The sequence below is a fragment of the Muntiacus reevesi genome, chromosome 1 (genome assembly GCF_963930625.1).
Source record: "Muntiacus reevesi chromosome 1, mMunRee1.1, whole genome shotgun sequence".
NCBI lineage: Eukaryota > Metazoa > Chordata > Mammalia > Artiodactyla > Cervidae > Muntiacus > Muntiacus reevesi.
Window position 1 is genome coordinate 220771474 of NC_089249.1, and position 26894 is coordinate 220798367.

Below are 26894 nucleotides of genomic sequence, written 5' to 3' on the forward strand. Positions count from 1 at the left end.
TCCTCGATGGATACTCTTTATTACCATTGTTAGCAAACCTACCAGGCCACTTTTGACTTTTCAAGGTACTCTCCCATCCCAGTTAGCTTTCAGGGTCCTCCACATGGGCTTCTAAGCAGACAGGCCAGTGCCATTATGCCCAATATATAGAATGAAACATTGAGGCTGTGAGTTGGGGTCAGATCCAGCCCTACTGACTTCCAGGAAAAGATTCTCACTCATTACTATTTGTCTTGGCCTTGATGTTGACTGCTAGTTCAAATTATGTGTTCTAACTGTGTGTTCTTAGATTCCTTCTATTTGATATTCATTCATCATAGGGCCGAACCTTCATCAAAGTGTTTATGTCTCTCCTGCATGTCAGCTTGCCTAGACCTCTCCTTTCACTGTGCAACCTGGCTGATCTAAGGCCATACTCCTACTCACACAACAAGTCAATATTTCCCCTGCTCTAACTCACTCAGGGCCAGGTACCAGGCAACCAGAGACCATGCCTACAGCCCAAAGCCCATTGTAATTATTCAAACCAGCCAAGTCTAAGCTGTTTACTCTGTCCTACCTTGCCTCCCCCTCAGAAACTCCAGTAAAAGCTGTGGTCTGTGCCTTCTGATTGCTCCTGTCTTCTGCTTCCTGACCATCCCAATATATCCCCGGGGACTTGTGTGCTGTGCTGTGTTCCCTTCTCTCTGAAACTATAAGTAATAAATTTTACCAATGGCGTTAACCTCTCCATGGCTACTCATCACTTCCAGAAACTAAAATCCTGAGGGTACAAATGAGATTACTGCCCATGCCCCCAGTCTTCCTTACCCGCCCACACTTTTCCCAACCATACCTGTGGCTATAGGGTGTCCTCATGGCACCCAGATCCATATACCACTGTGCTCTGGGCACTCTGTGAATCTCTATTCTGCCACCCACACACCCTGAGGCCTCCAGGACAGTCACCTAGAAAGACAGCCCTTTCCTGACCTCAGTGAGAATGGACACACCCCGTCCTAGCAGGCTCTCACAGCCCTCCTTCCTCTTCCCCAGGTCTCCCTCTGTTATAGAGTCAGACCATCCGGTTCTCCTAGCCCTTCTACCCCCGTTTTAAGCCCCAGACCCAGTCCCCTGCCCCAACTCTCTGAGGCTGTCCACCTCCCTCTCTCCCAAGTTCCCCATGCAGGACCCTCGCAGATCCTACTCCACATATACCTGGTGGCCAGCATCCTGCAGGGACTTGGCAACGGTGAGCCCTGCCATGCCTGCCCCAATCACCACTATCTGTTTCCTTTCGGCCATCTACCCCAGCCCATCTTGGGTCAGCTGCACCATCTCTTCGTACTGGGGGTCCTCAAAGCACCTGGTAGGTTGGCTGTTGGCCCAGCACAGACAGGGGGGTGAGGGCCAGCCACACCAGGCACATAGCTGTGTAGATGGCGAGCAAACAGCTGAGGACCAAGACGTCTTGCTAGTGTTAACACTGGTGTTGCTTTGAGGAGTGTTTGTATTTCTAGACTTGTGATGCAACATCCTGGCACTCGCATACTCTTCTTTCCCTACTGGAGGGTGTCTTAGTCACCAGGACTGCCAAACTGCCCCCAGCACCCCAAGTGCTGAGGACTGCCCCCTCACTTCCCCCACTCAAGGAGCCTTGCCCAGAGTGCCTGCCCTTGGCCAGCTGTACTGTCATCCTTGAGGCCAAGCCCTCAATCCAATGTGGGGGACAGGTGAGGTGAACCTGTCCACCACATTGGATGCCCCATTTCCCCCTTAGGATTGATAGAATGTTGGTTGTGGTGAGAAGACCCAGCTCACTGGCTGTGGAAGGACAGGGTGAGGATAGAGGGTATAAAGGCATCATTTAATAATCTCAGTAGTTTTGAGATGTACTTGGTAGGATACCAGCTTCTCAAGCCCTTGAGAGACATTGTGAGGCCCTTCCCTAGAGACGGTTCATTGAAGTTGAACTTTGCCTAATTGTGAGCCTGCATTATCACAATTGCCTTGGACAGGGTTCCATTCATTCTGGCTCATACGTTTCCTCTAGGAGCCAATGGAAGATATGTGTTTTGTGACTGTCATTTTCTTATTGTTGTCCTTGTTGAAACTATTATCTGTGTTATGGGCTGAATTGTTTCTCCCCACCAAGTCCTGTGTTGTCATCTTAACCCGTAGTACCTCAGAACATGACTGTATTTGGAGACAGGGCCTTTAATGAGGTGATTAAGTTAAAATGAGGCCATTAGAGTAGGCCCTATGCAATCTGACTGTTGTCCTTATAAGAAGAGGAAATTTTGAGACACAGAGACACCAGGAATGTGTGCACAGAGCAAAGACCACTTGAAGACATAGAGAGAAGGCACTAATGTACAAGCCAAGGAGAGAGGTCTCAAGGGAATCAACTCTGTCAGCACCTTGAACTTGGACTTCCAGCCTCCAGAAATTTCTGTTGCTTCTGCCACCCCAGTCTGCAGTATTTTGTTGTGGGGGCCTGAGTAGACTAATACTTTGTTACCAAGTTTCCCTCTGTATCTTTCCCTACAGTATGGAGGAGTCCGACCCTCATGTCAGACTTAACCACCGTATACCTTTAAAAATGTGTATTCATTATTTTTTTATAAGCATCCACACACGCAATGTGTGACTATACCCTTGATTCCCAACTCAGGATTTATGTTTCATTTGGTCCACCCTTCTTCCTTCATTTGTGACTGTGATGGTGTAGTGGCATTATGGAAAAAGAAAGCATAGAAGGACAAACTATATGTGCCCCCACCACCTCATTCTCCCACCCTGCTCCACTCATCACCTTTGACAGTTTTCTGCGATTCCTTCTGTTCTGGCACAGAGTAAGATAGGAGGCAGTTCCTCAATCTCCATTTTGGACCAGAAATTAATCCCTTTTGTACATAGCCTGGCTTATACTGGCCACTAGACATGCTTGTGGCATGCAGAGGTGGATGGAGGGACAGATGGACAAGTGGTTAAAAAAATGGGTAGACAAATAAATGAGCAAATTTGGTGGCAGAGGAAAGACAGGACACATGGACAAGTGTTTTGGGCAAAGGCTTCGTACAAACGCTCTCTCCTCCCTCTGCATTTCCTTGCAGATTTCATGCTTGGGGCAGTGCCCAGCCCAGACTCTCTGTCCTTTGGTCTTCCTGTCTAAAGGTTGACTCCATTTGCCCTGTCTCTCTTGCTTTCCTGAGGGCCTCCTGTGCTTCTCCAGCCTCCTTCTGAGAACCCATGTGCCAGATTTTACAATTTATTTTACTTTATAATTTCTTTTAAACACGTGCATTTCAGAATTCAGCCTTCCTCCACCCTCAGCCATCTACCTTTTCTTCAAGAACAAGAATGGGACTTATCCCTTCTCCCTTCCTTGATGTGAGAAGTGGAATCTGACCCATCCTGAAGTCATAAGTTTTGTCTCTTTGCCTCCTTATCCCCTTGTGAGATTTACATTCTAACCAGAATGCCATATTGCTGGAAAACAGTGCTTAAAATGGTAAGCAATTACCAGCATCTTGCTCAGTCATTAAAAAACCAGAAGATGCACAGCTGGGCCTTCTAGGAAACATAAGTGCTTTGAGTGGAGGAAATTTGCATGGAGTTATTCCTACTTTCCCATCAGCTGCCTGACCCTGCAAAGTTAGGGTAGAGGGCTCCTTCTCAGCAAAAGAGGAGAACAGCACAATACATCTTTGAGCTAAAGGAGCTGCTCAAATTATGCAGCTGATCCCTCTTATTTCACCCAGAAGAAACCAGACCAGGGAGTCTGTGTTGGCCCTGGTGCCAAGAGGTATTCATTATTGGCCACGGTAAACTGACACCAGCCCCACAGCCCTCAATCCACTATTTACCCTCCTGAGCTAATCAGCTACTACCTTAGAGATCTGCTGCATCTTGTCTCTGGGGTGGAGACACCGCTGAGTAGCCCAGACGCCTGCCCTAGGAGCCAGAGGCCAGGTCTGCCTTATCCTCTGTAGTCACGCTCCATACCTGGCACAGCTGCAGCCTCATTGTGACTATTTGCTGTATGGGTGAATAAATATGTAAATGAAGTATAGATCATCCTGCATCTTCAAAAAAATTTTCCTCATTGTCCCCTCCAAAATATATGTCAGATGATATGTTTCCATTATTGGTTTGGAGAGTAGGCCAGGGACAGGGCAATGGGGGAGGCTTAGGGCAGTGGGGGAGGTCCCGTCTAGAGCCCTGGCCTGGAAGGATAGCTGTGGGTACTCACAGACTCTGAGTATGGTTCTTGGGTCCCCAGAAGAGAGCTCACTCCAACAGCCCAGTCCTGATGTGGCTCAGGTCTGTCTGAGAGGCGTGGTCGGGGTGAGGAGGTATATTCTCTCCTGCCTTTGAACTTCCCAGATCCCACTCTTTGAATTGCACCGTGATTCCCTGGTGGCTCAGATGGTAAAGAATCTGCCTGCAGTGCAGGAGACCTGGGTTCCATCGCTGGGTTGGGAAGATCCCCTGAAGAAGGAAATGGCTACCCACTCCAGTATTCTGGCCTGGAGAATTCCATGGACAGAGGAGCCTGGCAGGCTACAGTCCATGGGGTCGCAAAGAGCTGGACGTGACTGAGCAACTTTCATTTTCACTAGGGCCTGGGAAAGTTGCTGGAGAGGAGAGGCTGAATGGAGGATAATCAGGAAGAATCCAGGGCTCTCTTCTCCACCTGCCCTCAAACCTTTCTCCTTGCCTCCCTCAACCTGGACTGCGTGAACCCTTGACCTTCCAGTTTCCTTGTCTAGATACCCCGAAGTAGATTTGAGTCCTCCTTCCCGCTGAATCTTCACCTCCAGGGTTTTCAGCCCCCTCTGCTCTGCCTCTCCAGGGCCTCTCACTGGCCCCCACAACTTCTTAGGTAAGTCTCCCCACCCCCGACCTGGCCAAGATGCTCTCTCCACATCCCTCACAACGGTCACTTCCCCAGGCTCTCCCCAGTTCTCTCCCTTGGCTACCACCAGAATGACAGTTCTAAACACAAGTCAAGTTATGGCAGCCCCTTGACTCAACCTCCCTTACCACCGCCTGCTCAGTTTCTGGTATACTTTGTTTTTATTTCTACTAACACTCTAATTTTGCATCAGTCAGTGAGTTCAGTCACTCAGTCGTGTCCGACTCTGTGACCCCACAGACTACAGCTGGCCAGGATCCCGGTCCATCACCAACTCCCGGAACTTGCTCAAGATTGTAACCACCCCAAGAACTCTCCAGCTCATTCTTTGAGGTCCTGTAGGATCTAGAATGTTTTTCTTGAGGACTGTGAGACTTTCTTTAACTTCAGTTTAGTTCAGTCGTTCAGTCGTGTCTGACTCTTTGCGACCCCATGAACCGCAGCACACCAGGCCTCCCTATCCATCACCAACTGCCAGAGTCTACCCAAACCCATGTCCATTGAGTCGGTGATGCCAACAACCTTCTCACCCTCTGTCGTCCCCTTCTCCTCCTGCCCTCAATCTTTCCCAGCATCAGGGTCTTTTCCAGTGAGTCAGTTCTTCATATCAGGTGGCCAAAGTATTGGAGCTTCAGCTTCAGCATCAGTCCTTCCAGTGAATATTCAGGGTTGATTTCCTTTAGGATTGACTGGTTTGATCTCCTTGCAGTCCAAGAGACTCTCAAGCGTCTTCTCCAACACCACAGTTCAAAAGCATCAATTTTTCGGTACTCAGCTTTCTTTATGGTCCAACTCTCAAATCCATACATGACTACTGGTTATGCATGGTTATGCCTTTATTTACTTGGCTAGCATGTGAACTACATGATATCAGAAACTTGCTTGTTTATCTATGATGTCTAGTGGAGGGTGGGTATGTAGTGGTGCTCAAAGAGTGCTACATTGGTGAATGCAGGAATGAGGTGTGGATTTGTGTGCCCACTGCGGTCAGCAGTGAGGCCAAAGAATCTTTACATATCACTTCTCTGAATTCAGGCAGTGTTCTTGATCTCCTTTCCACCTTTCCTTAGACTTGGATCCTCCCACAAGGGCCCCCTTGTCACCCCCTACTCCTCAGGATTTTCAGGTTAGATTTCCCCACTGGGGTTTTACTCTGGGTGTGAAACTTTCACTTTCTCCTCTTCTGGGTTCCTAGTGTATTTCTGTTTTTCATGCACACCTCCCCACTTCTGAGACTCAGGCCTGCTATACTTCCTATAGTCCTCTCATTCTGAGAACTGTCACCCTCTTCTATCCTGCCCTTTGCTGAGTGGTGAGAATTCAAGATTGCCTAGGTTACAGTAGGAACACAAATGTCAGGTGCAGTCTGGGCTGGAGAGAAGGGGTGGGATTTGACTGGGTAGGAAGTAGAGATTGGTGAATGGTAGGGAAATGTGTAAATGTGTCAGTACCTGTTGCTGGCATAACTCCCTCTCTGTTCTCTGAAACCCAGAGCCATAAAGGGGTGCCTCAAGCTTGGCAGTGTTTAGCAATGTGCTTGCCAAGCTGTTCAGCTGGGAAGCTGGCATCCTGTTTCAGACCTTTCTAATAGCTTCCCAAAGTGCCCCAGTTCTACCACAACTCTTATGTGTGTAACCAAAGGATCTGTTGCTGCTGCTAAGTCACTTCAGTTGTGTCTGAATCTTTGTGTCCCTATGGACTGTAGCCCGCCAGGAACCTCTGTCCTTGGGGTTTTCCAGGCAAGAATATTGAAGTGTGTTGCCATGCCCTCCTCCAGGGGATCTTCCTGATCCAGGGATCAAACCTGCATCTCTTACAGTTCCTGCTTTGACAGGTATGCTCTTTTACCACTAGTGCAAGCGAGGAAGCCCAACCAAAGGAGACAAATCTGCAAAGTGCTGGAGATCTTTGAAGACAAGCATAGTGGCAGCCAGTGGTGAGGGTAAGCCTCTTATTCTGGTGGATTTTATCCATTTTGTTGATTCATTTTTTACCCATTCATTCAGCACATCTTTACTGAATACCCTACTAAAGTGCCTGGGATCCCTTAGGAAAAAACACATAGGACTTTCACAAGAGAATATGCAAATGAACAGGCACCATAATTAGTCATCAGGGAAATATGGATTAAAGCCCCAGTGAGATTCTTCTTCATATCCACGAGCCATTAGAGAGAGTTGAAATCAAAAGCCTGACAGTAGAAAGTGCTGGCAAGCATATGGAGCAACTGGAACTCTCATATGGCATTGGTAGATGGGTAACTTGGTACACTTTGGAAGACTGTTTGTCATTATCTACTAATGCTGCATATATGTATACCTTAAGATCTGGAAATTTCACTCCTTAGTATATATCCATAAATGAGTACATATGTCCACCAAAGACACAGGAATGTTCATAATGGCCCTAAACTCACACAGATAAAATATATATATATATTTTATATATATTTATATATATATATAATATATACATATTCATACAATACTACTCAGTAAAAAACAGCAATTAAACAAAGAAAACAAAACAAATGACTGATAACACTTCACAACCAACATGGGTAGATGTCACAGACATAAAATTGAGCAAAAGAAATATGCTGTATTTGTTATGCCCGATGTCCGAATCCCCGAGCGGGAAGAGAGAAGGCTTCCAAGACAATGCAACTTGCAAAAAGGGAAGTTTATTGCTGACTCAAGTCAGGGCCCCTGCCACATCCAACGCAGTGGTGCGGGTCAGAGAACCCCAAGCCCAAGTTGTTACACAAATTTATAGGGTGAGCACACGCTGTTGGTAGTTGGTTTAAGCAGATTGGTTACAAGTTTGCAAAGCAATTTCATTGGTCAAAACTTTCCAGCGCGGGACTTTCCCGGCCGGGGGGGCGGGGGTGGGGTTGGTTCCGCCCAGTTCCTAATTTCCTAATTGGCAAACAGCGGTCAGTGTTAAGCGACAGCTGATTGATTGTATCCAGGTGGCCTGATAATCTTACCAAGTAGGAAGGCCTACTCCTAATCTAAGCTGCATTACTTCTGCTCGCCTCACATATTGTTTCATGAGGGCCTCCCTGGTGGCTCAGTGGTAAAGAATATTCTTGCCAAAGCAGAAGAGGTGGGTTCAGTCCCTGGGTCAGGAAGAGCTCCTGGAGAAAGGAAAATGGCAACCCACTCCAGTATTCTTGTCTGGGAAATCCCATGGACAGAGGAGCCTGGTGGGCTACAGTCCACAGGGTTGCAAAGAGTCAGACATGACATAGTGACTGAGCAACAACAACAAAACTATTTATGAAAGTGAAGTGAAAGTTTCATACGTGTTTAAAAACATGCAGAACTAAACACTGGGAATAAAAGTAACAGAAGGGATTACTTCTTGAGGGTATTTACTGGAAAGCAGCACAGGAGAACCTTCTGGGGTGAAGGAAATGCATTAAATCATCACCTGGGTGATTGTCACTCAACTATAAAAATACACACAACTTCATCAACTAAAATATCTGCACTGTGCTGTATATAATTTATACATTAGTGAAAATGTAAACAAATTTTAAATCATGAAGTACGGAGGAGAGAGGAAAATAAAATAGCTATGTAGTATGTCAAGTGATGAAAGGCATTCTGGAGAAAGAGAGGAGGGTACAGGGCAGGAGGAGATCTGGGAAGGGTCTTGAACCCAGAGGGAAAGGATGAAGGAGAAGTCAGGGGCGTTGCTGATGGGAATTGAGGCTGACATCTACTGAGAACCTCCCTGTCCTACAGTCCACCTTCATCACTTCTTGGACCTGACGAAGGCCTTAGAAGCCCTGCAGTGAAGTGAAGTGAAAGTTGCTCAGTCATGTCCGACTCTTTGTGACCCCATGGACTATACAGTCCGTGGAATTCTCCAGGCCAGAATATTGGAGTGGGTAGCCTTTCCCTTTTCCAGGGGATCTTCCCAACCCAGGTCTCCTGCATTGCGGGCAGATTCTTTACCAGTTGAGCTACAGGGGAAGCCCAAGAACCCTGGAGTGGGTAGCCTATCCCTTCTCCAGCAGATCTTCTCGACCCAGGAATCGAACAAGGGTCTCCTGCATTGCAAGCAGATTCTTTACCAACTGAACTATCAGGGAAGCCTATAGAAGCCCTAGGCACTGACAAGCGAAATTATCAGTATAACGTTGCCAAATTGCAACAGAAGAGAGTTCAACAAAATTCTGAGTTTTGTTTATGTTTTAAAAATATCCACTATTGTAAATAGTGCTGCAATGAATATTGGGGTACATATGCCCCTTTCAATTCTGGTTTTGGGGTGTGTATCCAACAGTGGAATTGTTGGGTCATATAGCAGTTCTATTCCCAGTTTTTTTAAGGAATCTCAGGAAAGGAGACAGAATTTTTGACTCAGTGGAAGAAGGTAAGGATGGGATATTTGAGAGAAGAGCATTGAAATATGTACATTATCATATGTAAAACAGATGACCAGTGCAAGTTCAATGCATGAAGCAGGGCATCCAAAGCCAGTGCTCTGGGACAACCCAGAGGGATAGGGTGCAGAGGGAGGTGGGAGTGGGGTTCAGGATGGGGGGGGACATAAGTATACCTGCAGCCGATTCATGTCGATGTATGGTAAAAACCATCACAATATTGTAATTACCCTCCAATCAAAGTAAACAAACTAATTGAAAAACATATACATATATTAATTGATTGGATTCAATTCTTGCTTATAAACCAACAGAAAAATAATATCCACTATTGGGTTGTTGGGGAACCCTCATCCTCTTTGGCAGAGTGCCTCCGTGTTGCCAGGGCCCAGGGTGTGGGTTTAACATCACTCTTGCTAGTTTAGCTTTGAGGTTCTTTCACTGACTTGCCACCCACACACCTGGAGGCAGGTCCTCATTACTTTTGTTTTCCAGTGAGGAAGCCAAGGCTCACAGGAAGGAGTCAGGGACTTAACTGAGGCCTGATTGTGTTGGCTTGCATGTGTCTGAGCTGAGGATGATTCCAGAGCTGCCTGGCTTCTGAGTATGCACTGAGGTGTGTTTCCTGGGGGAAATCCTTGCAGGTCTATAGCCTGGAAGAAATGTGACCAACATTTGACTCAAGCCCTGGTACTGCCTTGACAGAACAGGTATGCACACAGACACTACATACAGGAACACATCCGAGCAAGACAAGCAAGCAAATTAGCTCTCAAGAGTAGTCAGTGCTGAGGCAGGGCTGCCACAGAACCCTAGGCCTGAGAGGTGGACTTCCCTTCAGAAAGGTGGGGACCAGGCTTGTAAGGTGTGTCTTGGTACCCATGTTCCCCACAGCTGGGGCCTGACTATGAAGCCTAGGGCTGCCAGCTTCCTAGGCACTTGGGTCTTTGTTGGGGGGTCCTAAAGGAGATCAGTCCTGGGTGTTCATTGGAAGGACTGATGCTGAAGCTGAAACTCCAGTACTTTGGCCACCTGATGCGAAGAGTTGACTCATTGGAAAAGACCCTGATGCTGGGAGGGGTTGGGGGCAGGAGGAGAAGGGGATGACAGAGGATGAGATGGTTGGATGGCATCACCGACTCGATGGACATGGGTTTGGGTAGACTCTGGGAGTTGGTGATGGACAGGGAGGCCTGATGTGCTGCGGTCATGGGGTTGCAAAGAGTCGGACACGACTGAGCAACTGAACTGAACTGAAGCTCTGCTTGGAGGGATTCTCTTAACCTTGTCAAGCATCCTGGACTTGTTCTCCAGTTTACTCAGAGCTGGGAGAGTCTGTCCTGGAGAGGGGCTTCTTTTGGGGGCAGGTCTGTGCTAGAAGAATCTATGCTAGGAGAGTATCCTGGGGGCCCTAACCTGGGGAAGCCTGTACTTGGGGACCTGTGCTGGGGGACTCTGTTCTTGAGGGGACTGTGTTAGGGGGATCCTTTCCTACTTGCCATCTGCTGCTCAGGGAAGAGGCCCCTCAAAGTGTGGGTTGAAGATGAATTGTTCATAGTCGCCTGAGGATTTAACCTGCTCACTGTGAGCAGGGCTTGTGGCAGCTGGGAGGTGATGAGATCAGGTCAGGGAGGATTCAGGAGCTAGAAGGAATAAGACATTGAGCCAGGGAGACATTGGGTAAGGGAGTCCTGCCTGCAGTCCTATCCTTCACCCCCTGCCCTTTGCCCTCCTCTTTCTGTACCCACTCAGTCCCTCCTCCACCCCTTGCCTTGGGGTGTGAGAACCACCTGATGGGAAAGCTCACGCCTTCTGTATCCCACACAGAAGTAGATGATCACGTAGCCATGCCTTCATGCCCTCCTTTTGGTGGAGTTCAGAGTGAAACAGACATGGTGGCTGGGCTATATGGGCCTTGCACCTACCTTCCCACTCTCCTCTACAAGCATAATACAGAACTTCAAAATCTGCCAGCAATGTGGGAGACCTGGGTTCAATCTCTGGGTTGGGAAGATCCCCTGAAGAAGGGAAAGGCTACCCACTCCAGTATCCTGGCCTGAAGAATTCCATGGACTGTATAGACCATGGAGTCGTAGAGTCTGACACAGCTGAGCGACTTTCACTTTCAAAAACTGCATGGAGAACTTTGAATGGGTAGGATAAGCAGGGGAGGTGGAGAGGAGAAAGAACATGGAGTCAGGAGGAGGGCTTGGCACTGAGCACAAACCCTGACTTTGTACAGCTCCAGACCCACCCGCCTCAGACCCTCGTGCAGGCTGACTGGATCACCACAGGTCAAGTATGCCTCTGAGACATCCTCCTCTGTCTGTATAAGCTCCCAGGAAAAAGGTAGACAGACTGTTCTTGAGGCCACCCCAGAATCATCTCACCCTTGTGAGGTGAAATGATGGGCTGCAGGGAGAGGGGTCCCTCCTTTTGTCACAGATGGGGGACCAGTCCCATCCCATCCCAGCCCTTGTACCAGCTCATCAAGAGTGCCAGCCTCAGGAAAGATATGGACAGGAAGGCATATTGGTCCAGACAGAAGAGGAGCAGGCCTCAGGTCAGGGAGAGGTGAGCACATCCTCTTTGGGGATGGCAGGCTGGTTTGAGGAGGGGTTGCTTACAGGGTCTGCCAAGTTCATCCTAAAAGGCTGTGCCATGAGAGAAGGTGAGGGACCACCCACCTGAGTCTGCTTGAGGTAGGGCATGTGCACAAGGTCGGGGCCTAAGCCGAGCTGTCAGCATCTGGGAGAATGGATGGAATCAGAGTCTTGTACAAGGATATACCCATTGTGTTTTCATGCCACTAGGCTTCCTGGTCTCACTTCCCCCTGCTTTTTCAGGTCTCCACTGACAGGCCCTACTGGAGTAAAGGGAGAAAAGGGTGGGATCTCAGGACTGTTAGCCAAAAGCAAATGCTAAGGCTTATTTCCCTTCTCTCAGCAGACACCTAGGAAGAAATCCTTTTGATGCAATAGGTGCATCTGCAAGAGTGTACCAGTCAGTGACCCAGCAAGAGCAGACCACCTAAGGCTGAGTGGGTGGGGCAGGCCCTTGGTTTCTACCTCCTACCAACCCTCTCCACCTAGCTTCTGTGCTCATTTCCCAGCAAATCTTGCTGGAAGCGGGTTGGGCTCCCACGCATGGCTTATCTCTCCATCTTGAAGCCTGGCCTTCCTTCTCCCAAGAAGTGAACACGGACAAAAAGTTCTGGTTTGACCAGCAGCCATTAGGTGCCCCTTGGAGGAATGAGGGGGCTCAGTGGAAGGTCCAGAAGTTGAGTGGTGCCTGTGGCCCAAGCTGTGTCCTGCCCTTGCCTGTGAGCCTTCGTGCTGCTCTCTTCCTCCTGGAAACCCATCTCTCTTACGCTTTCACCCCACCTGGGTGAAATGACATCTGGGGTCAGTGTCATCTTCCCCATAATGCGGCAGGTGGGAGGGGGTTGGAGGAGATGGCTGGAGCACCTGCCCATTGTCTTGCTTGGCTATGAGCTTGGCTCTTCTGGGTTCGCTGTGTGTCTTGGTCATCACACACGTACAGTCTATTGTTTCTGAACCCCACTTTGCCTTGACATGAGAAGATCCATGTCCCCACACACTTTGAACTTCTAATGAAAACTGCCAGTGAACTATCATAGTCTACGAACCAGCTTGTATATTTGGCACAGGTTTTCTACTTGGCTCCATTGATTCTAAAATACCATCTCTCCCATGTGGAGTGCCATTCCTGACCCTGAGGTGCTCAGGCAGCAAGGCTGTGCCTGTATCCTATGAGGGTCTCTGTGCGCAGAGGTGAAGGCTTGGAGGGGGAGATAGAGGGACTGGGAGGTGAAGGAGAAGGGTACAGGGAGGGAGGGCTAGAGGGAAGAAGAAAGGAGAGAGGGAAGGAGAAAGGGGACAGAGGGAGGGAGGATGTGAGGAAATGAGAAAGGAGGGAAGGGGAGACAAGGGGAGGGAAAGAGGGGCAAAATGGCAATATGGATGCCAGGTACTTTCCAGATTTGGACACATGGGTTCAAAGGGCAGGCACATAACAGTGTTTATTAAATCACTGAAAAGAACAAGGAAAAAAATTCCTGCCTTTGAGTAGTTCCTGTTTGCATATAGTAGATAGCTGTATTGAACAATAGCACCACCATTCATATTCCTTCATTTTGTCACTCTCAAGAATGCCTGCTTATCTGTGGAGGACAGGCCCTGAGAATACAGTGGTGAATAAGGCAGGCAAATACCAGGTGTCCTATTGGAATTTACAAAGCAAGGAGGGGATAGGAGGGGTGGTTCCAAATTTAGGTGAAATAGCCGTGCTGGGTGGCTACCTGGAGTGTGTGGTGGAAGTGTATGTAGTAGAGATGTGGAGTGATGGAGTTGTGTAGTGGTGGATGGTGGAGGAGGTGTGGATGGTGGAGGTATATGTGATGGATCTGTGCATAGTGGAGAGGCGTGGTGGTGGAGATGTTGTTTGTGGTACTCAGGTGCCCATGCAACAAATATCCTTCCTGGTGCCTCTGGTAGTAGTCCCATCCTGAATCAGTGACCTTCATTGCTGATTCATCCAAGCCTGAGATGAGCCCAAGGCCATTTTTCCCACCTTCCTCCACCTTCCTGCCTGTTGCTCCAGTGGTCAGTTTTCTCCCCAGGCTCACCCTAAGCTTGCCTACCTTCCTGTGCCTCAGAACACCTCGCCTGATGGAGTCAGTACTGATTTTAAGCCCCAGGGCTACCAGGGGGATATTTTCAAATATAAGTCAGGGAAGGGCCGGCTCTGCTTGCCTCCCTAACCCGATGCCTCTTCAGAAAAAGCTAAGGGCCTACAGAGCCCTCCAAGGCCCACAAAACTCTGCCCCTCTTTCTCTTCAACTTGATCTATACTCTCCTCCTCTTTTGCCTTTAGTCTCAAGCACACAGGCCTCCTGCAGGTCACTGAATAGCTCAGGCTGGCTCCAGTCTAAGCCTGTGGATGAACTGTTCCCTCTGTCTGAAATAGTCCTCCCTACGTTTGTTTCCCAGCAGTCCTTACCTTCTGCAGTCTTTGCTCAAATGCTACCTTCCCAGTCACACTTTCTATGACCGCACACCTGCTCCACTCTTCACCTGTCTCCTCCTTTATTTTCTCTAAAGTACTTGTCATCTTCTCATAGCCTGTATATTTATCACCTCCCTCTACAGAAAATGGAAACTCCACAAGATCAAGAAATGCCATTTTGGTCACTGTTGTGTCCCACTTCTTGACACATTGTAAGTACTCAGTAAGTTCCTGTTGAATGGGAACTCTAAATATTCATTCAATTTGAGACCGCAGAGGAGCTTTTATTTTCAGAGCCTTCAAGACAGAGGGAGCTGAGTTGTGGGGACCTTCCCATTTCTCAGTGACCTTCCACACCTGAGATTCTCCTGCAGAAACAGACAGCATTACATTTGCTCCAGTTTGGCCCATCCTTCTCTGGCCAGGCTGCCATTTGGAATTCCCAGAACACAAGGTGTTCTTCATGCAGTGTCCCCCTTCCCCATCACACAACCCCCTCCTTGGAGCCCAGGTACTTGAGTATCTCTGGTTCTTGATTAGCAGCTCTGTTTGGCTAGGTGTGGGTGGTGAAGAAAGGGAGTGATAGTTAATTATTTCTCTAGGATGAGCAGGAGTAACATTATCTTACCATCATGTGCTTGATTGTGGATGTAAGTCTTTATTGCTGGAGGCAATTGTTGTGCTTTTTGTATTGAATGGAGAGATGGCAGATTTATGCAACCACCCGTCTGTTTCATGGTGTGTGGGTATGTTTGTGGAGCTAATGCAGAGATGTTTGTGGTTGTCTCATTATTACACCTGGGAGCATGTGCCTTCCTTTAATCTCTGACTGGATGTAAGTCATAGGATATAGAGATGAGTGCACATGGATGGGATGCGCCTACTAAATTCTGCTGTATGAACCCAGAGCTTTGGAGTTTATCACCCAATCCATGGAGGAATCCAGGCAAAGGAAAGTCTTTCTCTCTCCTCCCAAACTCTTTCTCTCATAATATGTGAGAGTATTCTATTTACAACTAATGTGAAATATAAAAATGTGGAAATTAGTATGAAAAATGAAAGTGAAAGTTGCTGACTCTTTCAGACCCCATGGACTATACAGTCCATGGAACTCTCCAGGCCAGGCCACTAGAGTGGGTAGCCTCTCCCACAATTAGTTTACTAGGTGATTATTCAACTTATCAGTTATCTTATGATCTTGGACAAATTTAGTTAATTTATTTTTTATTGAAGGATAGTTGCTTTACAGAATTTTGTTCTATATCCCCTCCTTTTTTGACCCTCTCTCCCATCTCCCTCCCCATCCCACCCCTCTAGGTTGATACAGAGCCCCTGTTTGAGTTTCCTGAGCCACAGCAAATTCCCGTTGGCTATCTATTTTACATATGGTAATGTAAGTTTCTGTGTTACTCTTTCCATACATCTCATCCTCTCCTCCCCTCTCCCCATGTCCATAAGTCTGTTCTCTATGTCTGTTTCTCCACTGCTTGTCTGTAAATAAATTCTTCAGTACCATTTTTTTAGATTCCATATATATATGTTAGATATTTATCTATCTCTTTCTGACTTACTTCAGTCTGTATAATAGGTTCTAGGTTCGTGCACCTCATTAGAACTGACTCAAATACATTCCTTTTTATGGCTGAGTAATATTCCATTGTGTCTATGTACCAAAACTTCTTTATCCATTCATCTGTTGATGGACATCTAGGTTGCTTCCATGTTCTACCTATTGTAAATAGTGCTACAGTGACAGTGGGAAACATATGTCTTTTTCAATTTTGGTTTCCTCAGGGTATATGCCTGGGAGTGGGATTGCTGGGTCATATGGTGCTTTTATTCCTAGTTTTTAAAGGAATCTCCATACCATCTTCCATTGTGGCTGTATCAATTTATATTCCCAACAGTGCAAGAGCATTCCCTTTTCTCCACACACTTTCCAGCATTTATTGTTTGTAGACTTTTTGATGATGGCCATTCTGACCGGTGTGAGGTGATATCTCATTGTAGTTTTGATTTGCATTTCTCTAATAATGAGCAATGTTGATCATCTTTTCTTGTGTTTGTTAGCCATCTGTATGTCTTCTTTGGAGAAATGTCTGTTTAGGTCTTTTCTCACTTTTTTTATTGGGTTGTTTGTTTTTCTGGCATTGAGTTGTATGAGCTGCTTGTATATTTTGGAAATTAATCCTTTGTCACTTGTTCATTTGCTGTTATTTTCTCCCATTCTGAGGGTTGCCTTTTCACCTTGCTTATCGTTTCCTTTTTAAAGCAAAAGCTTTAAAGTTTAATTAGGTCCCACTTGTTTACTTTTGTTTTTATTTCCACTACTGTAGGAGGTGGGTCATAGAGGATCTTGCTTTGATTTATGGCATCAAGTGTTCTGCCTATGTTTTCCTCTAAGGGTATTTTTATAGTTTCTAGTCTTACATTTAGGCTTTAATCCATTTTGAGTTTATCTTTATGTATGGAGTTAGGAGGTGTTCTAATTTCATTCTTTTACTTGTAGCTTTCCAGTTTTCCCAGTACCATTTCTTGAAGAGTCTGTCTTTGCCCCATTTTATATTCTTGCCTCCTTTGTCAAAAATAAGGTACCCATAGGTACATGGGTTTATTTCTGGGCTATCTATCTTGTTCCATTGGTCTATATATCTGTTTTTGTGCCAGTACCATACTACCTTGATGATTGTAGCTTTGTAGTATAATCTGAAGTCAGGAAGGTTGATTCCTCCAGCTCCATTCTTCTTAAAATTGCTTTGGCTATTTGGGGTCTTTTCAGTTTCCATATGAATTGTGAAATTTTTTGTTTTAGTTCTGTGAAAAATGTCACTGATAATTTGATAGGGACCGCACTGGATCTGCAGATTGCATTTGGTAGTATAGTCATTTTCACAATATTGATTCTTCCTACCCAGGAACATGGAATATCATTCCATCTGTTTATGTCATCTTTGATCTCTTTCATTAATGTCTTATAATTTTCTGTGTATAGTTCTTTTGTCTCCTTAGGTAAGTTTATTCCTAGATTTTTAATTCTTTTTGTTGCAATGGTGAATGGGATTGATTCCTTAATTTCTCTTTCTGATTTTTCATTGTTAGTATATAGAAATGCAAGTAATTTCTGCGTACTGATTTTGTATCCTACAACTTTGATAAATTCACTGATTAGCTCTAGTAATTTTCTGATACTATCTTTAGGGTTTTCTATGTACAGTATCATGTCATCTGCAAACAGTGAGAGTTTTATTTCTTCTTTTCTGATCTGGATTCCTTTTATTTCTTTTTCTTCTCTGATTGCTGAAGCTAGGACTTCCAGAACTATGTTGAATAATAGTGGTAAAAGTGGACACCCTTGTCTTGTTCCCGATCTACAGGGGAATGCTTTCAGTTTTTTCACCATTGAGAATAGTGTTTGCTGTAGGCTTATCATATATGGACTTTACTGTGTTGAGATAGGTTCCTTCTGTGCCCATTTTTTGAAGAGTTTTAATTATAAATGAGTGCTGAATTTTCAAAAGGCCTTTTTCTGCATTTATTGAGATTATTATATGGTTTTTATCTTTCAATTTGTTAATTTGGTATATCACATTGATTGATTTGTGTATAATGAAGAATCCTTGCATTCCTGGAATAAACCCAACTTGATCATGGTGTGTGAGCTTTTTAATGTATTGCTGAATCTGTTTGCTAAAATTTTGTTGAGGATTTTTGCATCTATGTTCATCAGTGGTATTGGCCTGTAGTTTTCTTTTCTTGTGTTGTCTTTGTCTAGTCTTGGTATCAGGGTGATGGTGGCCTCATAGAATGGGTTTGGAAGTGTTCCTTCCTCTGCAATTTTTTGAGTTTTAGAAGGATAGGCATTAGCTCTTCTCTAAATTTTTGATAGAATTCTCCTGTAAAGCCATCTGGTCCTGGGCTTTTGTTTTTTAGATTTTTGATCACAGCTTCAATTCAGTGCTTGTAACTGGGTTGTTCATAATTTCTATTTCTTCCTGGTTCAGTCTTGGAAGATTGAACTTTTCTAAGAATTTGTCCATTTCGTCCAGGTTGCCCATTTTATTGCCATATAGTTGTTCATAATAGTCTCTTATAATCCTTGGACAAAGTAATTTAGATCAACACTTACAAAACATTGCAACACTATTCAGTTTTTAAAAGTTTATTTATTTTTAATTGAAGGATAGTTGCATTACAATATTATAGTGGTTTCTGCTGCACATCAACATGAATTGGCCATGGATTCAGGATACAAACGTGTCCTCGTTCTTGAACCTTCCTTCCACCTTCCACCCCATCTAAGTTGTCACAGAGCACTGGGTTTGAGCTCCATGCATCATACAGCAAGTTTTCACTGGTTATCTGTTTTACATATGGTAAAGCATGTTTCAATGATAGACTCTCAATTCGTCCCACTCTCCCCTTTCTCCACTGTGTCCAGAAGTCTGTTCTTTATGTCTGCATCTCCATTCAGTTCAGTTCAGTCCTTCAGTCATGTCTGACTCTTTCAACCCTATGGACTGCAGAATGCCAGGCTTCCCTGTCCGTCACCAACTCCTGGAGCTTGCTCAAACTCATCTCCATTGAGTCAGTGTTGCCATCCAACCGTCTCATCTTCTGTCACTCCCTTCTCCTCCTGCCTTCAGTCTTTCCCAGCATCAGGGTCTTTTCTAATGAGTCAGTTCTTTGCATCAGATGCCTGAAGTATTGGTGCTTCAGCTTCAGCACCAGTCCTTCCAATGAATATTCAGGACTGATTTCCTTTAGTATTGACTGGCTTGATTTCCTTGCAGTCCAAGGGACTCTCAAGAGTCTTCTCCAACACCACAGTTCAAAAGCATCACTTCTTCAGCTCTCAGCTTTCTTTATGGTCCAATTCTCACATCCATACATGACTACTGGAAAAACCACAGCTTGAACTAGATGGACCTTTGTTGGCATAGTTGATATCTCTACTTTTTAATATGCTGTTTAGGTTTGTCATAGCATTTCTTCCAAGGAGCAAGTGTCTTTTAATTTCATGACTGCAGTCACCATCTGCAGTGATTTTGGAGCCCAAGAAAATAAATTCTCACTGTTTCCATTGTGTCCCCATCTATCTGCCATGAGTGATGGTACCAGGTGCCATGATCTTCGTTTTTTGAATGTTGAGTTTTAAGCCAACTTTTCATTCTCGTCTTTCACTTTCATCAGGAGGTTCTTTAGTTCTTTTTCACTTTCTGCCATAACAGTGGTGTCATCTGCATATCTGAGGTTATTGATATTTCTCCTGGCAATCTTGATTCCAGCTTATACTTCATCCAGCCTGGCGTTTCACATGATGTACTCTGCATATAAGCAGGGTGACAATATACAGGCTTGATGTACTCCTTTCCCAATTTGGAATCAATCTGTTGTTCCGTGTCTGGTTCTAACTGTTGCTTCTTGACCTGCATACAGATTTCTCAGAAGGCAGGTAATGTTGTCTGATATTCCCATCTCTTGAGGAATTTTCCACAGTTTGTTGTGATCCACACAAAGACTTTAGGGTAGTCAATGAAGCAGAAGTAAATGTTTTTCTGGAATTCTCTTGCTTTTTCAGTGATCCATCAGATGTTATCAGTATGATCTCTGGTTCCTCTGCCTTTTCTAAATCTAACTTGAACATCTGGAAGTTCTCAATTCATGTACTGTTGAAGCCTAGCTTGGCGAATTTTGAGCATTACTTTTCTAGCGTGTGAGATGAGTGCAATTTTGTGGTAGTTTGAACATTCTTTGGCATTGCCCTTCTTTAGGATTGGAATGAAAACTGACCTTTTCCAGTCCTGTGGGCACTGCTGAGTTTTCCAAATTTGCTGGCATATTGAGTGCAGCACTCTAGGGTTTGCTGGCATATTGATTAGCATCATATTTTATGATATGAAATTGCTCAACTGGAATTCCATCACCTCCACTAGCTTTGTTTGTAGTGATGTTTCCTAAGGCCCACTTGACTTCACATTCCAGGATGTCTGGCTCTAGGTGAGTGATCACACCATCATGGTTATCTGGGTCATTAAGATCCTGTATAGTTCTTTTATGTATTTTTGCCACCTCTTCTTATTATCTTCTGCTTCTGTTAGGTCCATACTGTTTCTGTCCTTTATTGTGCCCATCTTTGCATGAAATGTTCCCTTGGTATCTCCAATTTTCTTGAAGAGATATCTAATGTTTTCCATTCTAGAAAGGAGGAGGCAATCATCTCCATTGCTTCCCTGCAAATAGGTTCATCAATACCATCTTTCTAGATTCCATATATATATGTGTTAATATGTGATTTTTTTTTCTCTTTATGACTCACTTAACTCTGTATAACAGGCTCTAGGTTCATCCACCTCACTAGAACTGACTCAAATTCATTCCTTTTTATGTAAATCATGTATAGTATACATTGTATATGTGTACTGCAGCTTCTTTATCCATTCATCTGGCAATGGATATCTAGGTTGCTTCCATGTCCTAGCCATTGTAAATAGCGCTGCAGTGAATATTGTTGTATGTATGTCATTATGTGTCATTTTCAATTATGGTTTTCTCAGAATATATGCCCAGTATGGAATTATTAGGCTGTATGGTAATTTTATTCCTAGTTTTTAAAAGGAATCTTCATACTGTCCTCCATCGTAGCTGTATCAATTTGCATTCCCACCAACAGTGTAAGAGGTTTTCCTTTTCTCCACAGCCTCTCCAGCATTTATTGTTTGTAGATTTTTTAATGATGGCCATTCTGACTGGTGTGAGGTGATACTTCATTGTAGTTTTGATTTGTATTTCTCTAATAATGAGTGACATTGAGCATTTTTTCATGAGTTGGTTAGCCATCTGTATGTCTTCTTTGGAGAAATGTCTGAACAGCAACAATAATGTTTTCCAAAACCCTGTACTAAGTACCAACTGGGAAGTTTTCTCAGACTAGTTGTTTATTGCTAGAATTGGATTACAAATTTTTCTCTTATGATCAAGCTTCAAGAGGCTTAAAGCATAAGCCTCTTATGTTTTACTAAAGAATAAGAACCCGTCCCAATTTTATGAAAAGAACCTGACAACATGGTTTTCAAGGCTTTAAAGCAGAGTTTGATGAACTTACCTTCCCCTTGGGCATCACAGTTATAAGATTCCCTTTTACCATTTGTCTGTGAAAAGGAAGGGTATGCCCTTGGGTTACTCACCCAACAGTGAGTTGGTACTCACCCTACAGGGGACCACCATCAGCCTTTAGGGTATTAATGTCAGCAACTGAACCAATGGCACCTGGATACCCTCCTTGCCTTGAGTGCCATTATGGATACTACCTTTTTGGTTAAGACCTCTGAGAAAATCATTTTGGGATCCCCTTTAACCATTTTTGCATCTCATTCAGTCAAAGTTCTCTAGAATTCTCATCACACTCAACGTTTCTCAGTCAGCTGCCTCACCTCATATGAAGTCCTGTTGATAACCCTCTTTACATAACTACTTTATGTTCTAGTATCCTTAACCCTGATACTCTCCTCCCACTATCTGATGTCCCTCATGATTGTTTAATGCTGATGGGTCACTTTCTGATTCCCCATGATGATGTTTAGATATGTCTTTGAGTAACACTTGACTTCTCATGGTTCACCAATGGTTTGTATTTGAAAGGAGACAAAGGTAGATATCATGCTGGGTATACAGGAACTCCATGGACCGAGGAGTCTGGTGGGCTACAGTCCATGGGGTTGCAAAGAGTTGGACATGACTTAGCAACTACACAACAGATCCTCTTGCAACTCCTTTTGATGTTGTTAAGACAGCGTCTTTACTACGGCTGCTTCTGTTCAACAGGCTGAGGTATATGCTCTTACACAGGCCTGTACTTTAGCCAAGGACAAAGCTGCCAATGTTTATACTGATAGTAGACATGCTTTCTGCATAGCTCATGAATTTGGAATGTTGTGAAAGCAGTATGGGTTCTTTTCTTCTAGTGGAAATAAAATTTTAAATGGTCCCCATCTTCAAAAGTATTAGATGCAATACTTTAACCTGCCACTTTCACAATTATTAAGATTCTGGGGCATTCTAAACTTGACATATTGGAAGTTAAGGGAAATCACTTTGCTGACATTTTGGCAAGGAATGCTGCCTTTAATGGGACCAGCAGTAGTCAAACCTCTGTCACAGGCCAAAGGAAAGTGATAGTCACTCAGTCGTGTCCAACTCTTTTCAACCCTATGGGCTGGAGCCCACCAGGCTCCTTTGTCCATGGAATTCTCCAGGCAAGAATACTGGAGTGGGTTTCTGTTTCCTTCTCCAGGGGATCCTCCCAACCCAGGAATTGAACCCAGGTCTCCTGCATTGCAGGTGGAGTCTTTACCATCTGAGCCACCGGGGAAGCCCTATTTCTCCAAATGATAACTTAGAAAAACTGACTAGAGGGACTTCCCAGGTGGTCCAGTGGTTAAGAATCCAACTTGCAATGCAGGGGACTCGGGTTTGATCCCTGGTCAGGGAACTAAGATTCCATATGCCTCAGAGCAACTAAGCCCACATACCACAACTAGAGAGTCGACATGCTGCAACTACTGAATCCTGCAGAATCTGGAGCCCATGGAACACAACTACTGAGCCTGAGAACCACAGCTAGAGAGTCTGTATGCAACAGTTAAAGATCCCACATGTCACAGCAAAGATCTCATATGCTACAACTAAGACCCAAGACAGCCAAATAAACATTAAAAAAGAAACACTGGTTAGAGAAGCTCAACAATGGGCCCAAGGAAGGGAAAAACAAGATTGGAAATTGAACAAATGTTGACCTGATCAAATTTTCTCAGTTGAGGTCAAATAATAACTCAGTCCTACCAGAGATTCTAAAATCCCCAATGTTCACCACTGTACACACATTAAGTCATTGGTCTACTGACAACATGATATCACTCAGGAGTCAATGTTGATGAGGGGAAATGACAAGGTCACAGAAAATACCTACCTCACTTGCCCCACTTATATAAAATACAACCCAGAGAAACATGTTCATACTGCTTCAGGACATTTTAATTGGCCCAATGGACAATTCAAGTTCTGGCAAATGGATTCCATTCAACTTCCTTCATCTCATGAATATAAATATGTTTTAGTCACGGTCTGTGTGTTTTCACATTGGACTGAAGTCTTCTCTTGGAGACAGGCCATGACCTCTTCTGTGGCTGAAGTCCTTCGGGAAAATTTCTGTTTACCTGGGAAACTCCTCTTAAACTGCATAGTGATTGAGGAGTAAATACATCTGATGAGACTACTTTTCTAAGATATCTGGACCAGGCCTGTTGGGAGTTTGCTGCCCAACCTCTGATGATACATAACACTTCATATGATCTTCAATATCTGTGGTCTTGATAACAGATAATAGTCTTTAGGTAAAACCTTCTTGAGACTTCTCTCTCCTACTCCTCCTTGTTATTTGAATGTGACCTTAATAGGTCTCCAAAACGTGCCATTTCCCTCTAATTTGAGACACTACTAGCAGCAAAGGTCCTTCTTGATGTTGAGACGAAAAGTCACTGAAACCAAAAAACCTGATTCTTGACCAGTTCTGCTTTCAGATAAAGTCCTTGCTTCAAAGGCGCAAATACAAAAAAATTAATCAACAGCAATCTCATTTAAATAGGATTGGGAGACCATAAGGGGGAGCTCTCATACCTTGCAATGATAGCAGAGCCCAGGTGGGATGAAGAGATGGTTTTTCTGGTAAAGACTCAGTCAACAACCCTGGAACTCTTGGCTTAGGATAACCCTTCCAGCTTCCTTTTTCACTCTATAAAAGCGTTCTCCTTCCTTTACTGTGTAAGAGACTTGCATGTGGCTTGCCATGGTTGCAGACCCTGAATTGTAATTCTTTGCTGAACCCAAATAGACCCATCTTTGCTGGAGAAATAAATGGCAGTCTATTTATTTCAGGTCAACAAACCTCACATTTTGTTATAGAAGCTCCAGCCCCTAGCTTGGTGTCTGGCTCAGAAAAAGCATGTGAGAAATGTTGAACTGAGTTCCGAATCAAGATGTGAAGATAGTCTTCTGCGGTCTACATCGCTGAAGACTGAAGCCTGTGGCAGAAGCTGGGTTTGAAATGGAAGTTCTGAGGTCTGTTCTCACCCTGCTGAGATGGTCCTCTGGACGCTCGGGTCCTCCCTGACTTGCAGACAGCCACCTGCCTGACCTGTCCTCACACAGTGAAGGAAGAGAGGGATCTGTTTTCTTCCTCTTCTTCTACAGGCACTATTCCCATCCAGGGGCTCCTGCCTCATGATCTCATCTAAACCTACTACCTTCTGAAGGCTCCAGCTCTGAACAACAGCACATTGTGGGTCAAGGCTTCAACATATGAATTTGGCAGAGACAAACTTTCAGTAAATCATACCTCTTGCCTCTCCAGTCATCCTCATAATTAAGCTCATTTTCCTTCTGTATGCAGGAGTTTCTGAGGCAGAAGAAGTTTCCGCACAGAGTGGTCCTGGGCAGTGGAGAAGAGGAAAGTGAGGATGGAGCCTGACCTGGGTCAGGAAGGGGCAGAACTGACTCACAGTTGTGTAAGAAGCAAGTGCATTGGAAGCCCAAGGCTTTGGCTCCAGTGCGAGTAGTCACAGAGGTTGGGCCCTCTTTTTGAGCCAGTCCTGTACTTTACATAGTATAATTCATCTCACAGTACAGTGCTATTGCTTCAGTTTTATAGATGATCAAAGCAAGGCTTAGAGATGCCAAGTCAACCTCCAAGGCCACACCATACAGCTAGAAATGGTGGAGACAGCGGAGCCTGGCTCCTGGCCTTTCTGAATGTCATCCTTGCTCCCAGCATCAGGAGCATCATGTGAGAGGAGATGACCCACGGTGACTCACAAGTTAGGGGCAGCTTGCATTTCAGTGTGAATTTTGGTCAGTCTTGGAGTCTCTGGGTTACTCTTGGTTCTGCAAGAAGAAGAGGGTGAGGGAGGAGAGACCCCAGAAAAGTGTGAGAGTAGACCAACCTGCTTACTCATCTTGGGGCTCCAGCCACACGACCCAGAACTGAGGCAGTTCTCGCAGCTGTACACTCCTTAGCTGGGCTGCTTTGATTTCTTGTTTGGTCAGTGCTATTTACCACCAGACCTCAGACAGGAAAGGGGCTGTTTTTCCGACTGTGTGCCCTGTGGGCCTTTCTCAGTGGTACTCAGGATTCTTGTGGGTCTTCCCTGCCCTCTTCTTCCTCACCCCTCCTACCTCTGCTGAAGAATGTTTGCAGCTTTTGTGTCCCCAGCACTGAGTTTGGAGACTCTGGGCCAGAAGATTGCTGAGGTCCCGTTCCAGCTCTGCACTCTGTACTCAGAATTGTCACTCTCACTGGCCTCAGTGTAGGGACAATGATGGACTGGCCACTCCTGCCCTGTCCAGAGCTTCATCTGTGAGCCTTGGGCTGTTTTTATACTTAGCTGAGAACTACTAAACTGGCATCAAATATTCCCTATGCTTAATGTTTTACCTAGATGTCCTACTTCCTCCTGACTTTTCTACCTATTTTTCCCTTTCTACTTACTTTTTCCTGGGTGGCTCCGAGGTTAAAGCCTCTGCCTCCAGTGCAGGAAACCTGGGTTCGATCCCTGGGTCGGGAAGATCCCCTGGAGAAGGAAATAGCAACCTGCTCCAGTATTCATGCCTGGAGAATTCCATGGACGGAGGAGCTTGGTAGGCTACAGTCCAGGGGTCACAAAGAGTCGGACACAACTGAGCCACTTCACTTCACTTACTTTTTAAATTTAAATTTTAAGTGCATTTTAAATTTATTGCATTAAATAGAGTTATTATGACCTGTTCTTGAACTTAATTTAGACAGCATCGCCATTCTCTCAGCTCTGTGTTTGTAGGATCTATTCATATTTGTTTAAAAGAATTTTATTTATTTACTTATTTATTTTGTCTGCACTGGGTCTTTGTTGCTGTGCTGGGTCTTCTCTGGTTGCTGCAAGTGGAGCTACTCTTAGTTGCAGTGTGTGGGCTTCTCATTAAGGTGGTTTCTCTTGTTGTGGAGCACCAGCTCTGTGGCCCGCAGGTTCAGAGTTTGGCTTCAGGGCTCTCGAGCACAGACTCAATAACTATGGTTCACCAGGTTAGCTGCTCTTCGGCGTGTGAGATCTTTCTGGACTAGGGGTGGAATCTGTGTCTCTTGCATTGGCAGGTGAATTCTTTACTGTCAAGCCATTGGGGAATCCTGCATCTATTTATGTTGTTGGTGTAGTAAGTTGGTATCATTTTTGACGCTCATGATATGCCACAATTATTTACTCATCCCACTGTGGATGAGCAGTCGGATGGTTTCCAGCTTTTGGCTTTTGAGACTAAAGTTGTGAGAGCATTTTAGCACATGATTTTTGGTAGTGATAAGTACTTTTTATTTCCCTTGGGCATATGTCCATTCTACCTGAGTTTTAAACCTACATCATGAAGGCCTTTTCTCTATGTTCAACTTCATTAACAATTAAGAAAAAGTAACTGTCTTTTGAATGTATTATATGAGTTGTCACTTGGGTCTGTGGCTCTTTTGAAGTTCTACAAAGCTACTAGCCATTT

General features: G+C 44.9%; 1 long non-coding RNA gene across 1 annotated transcript in view; it reads left to right on the forward strand.

Moving 5' to 3' along the window:
• The window catches only part of LOC136167606 (uncharacterized), a 40088-nt gene that overhangs the window by 9092 nt on the left and 4102 nt on the right, over window positions 1-26894 (forward strand). The window contains exon 2 of the long non-coding RNA XR_010663097.1: window positions 6755-6842. This is a non-coding gene — a long non-coding RNA (uncharacterized lncRNA). The remainder of the gene's footprint in view (window positions 1-6754; window positions 6843-26894) is intronic.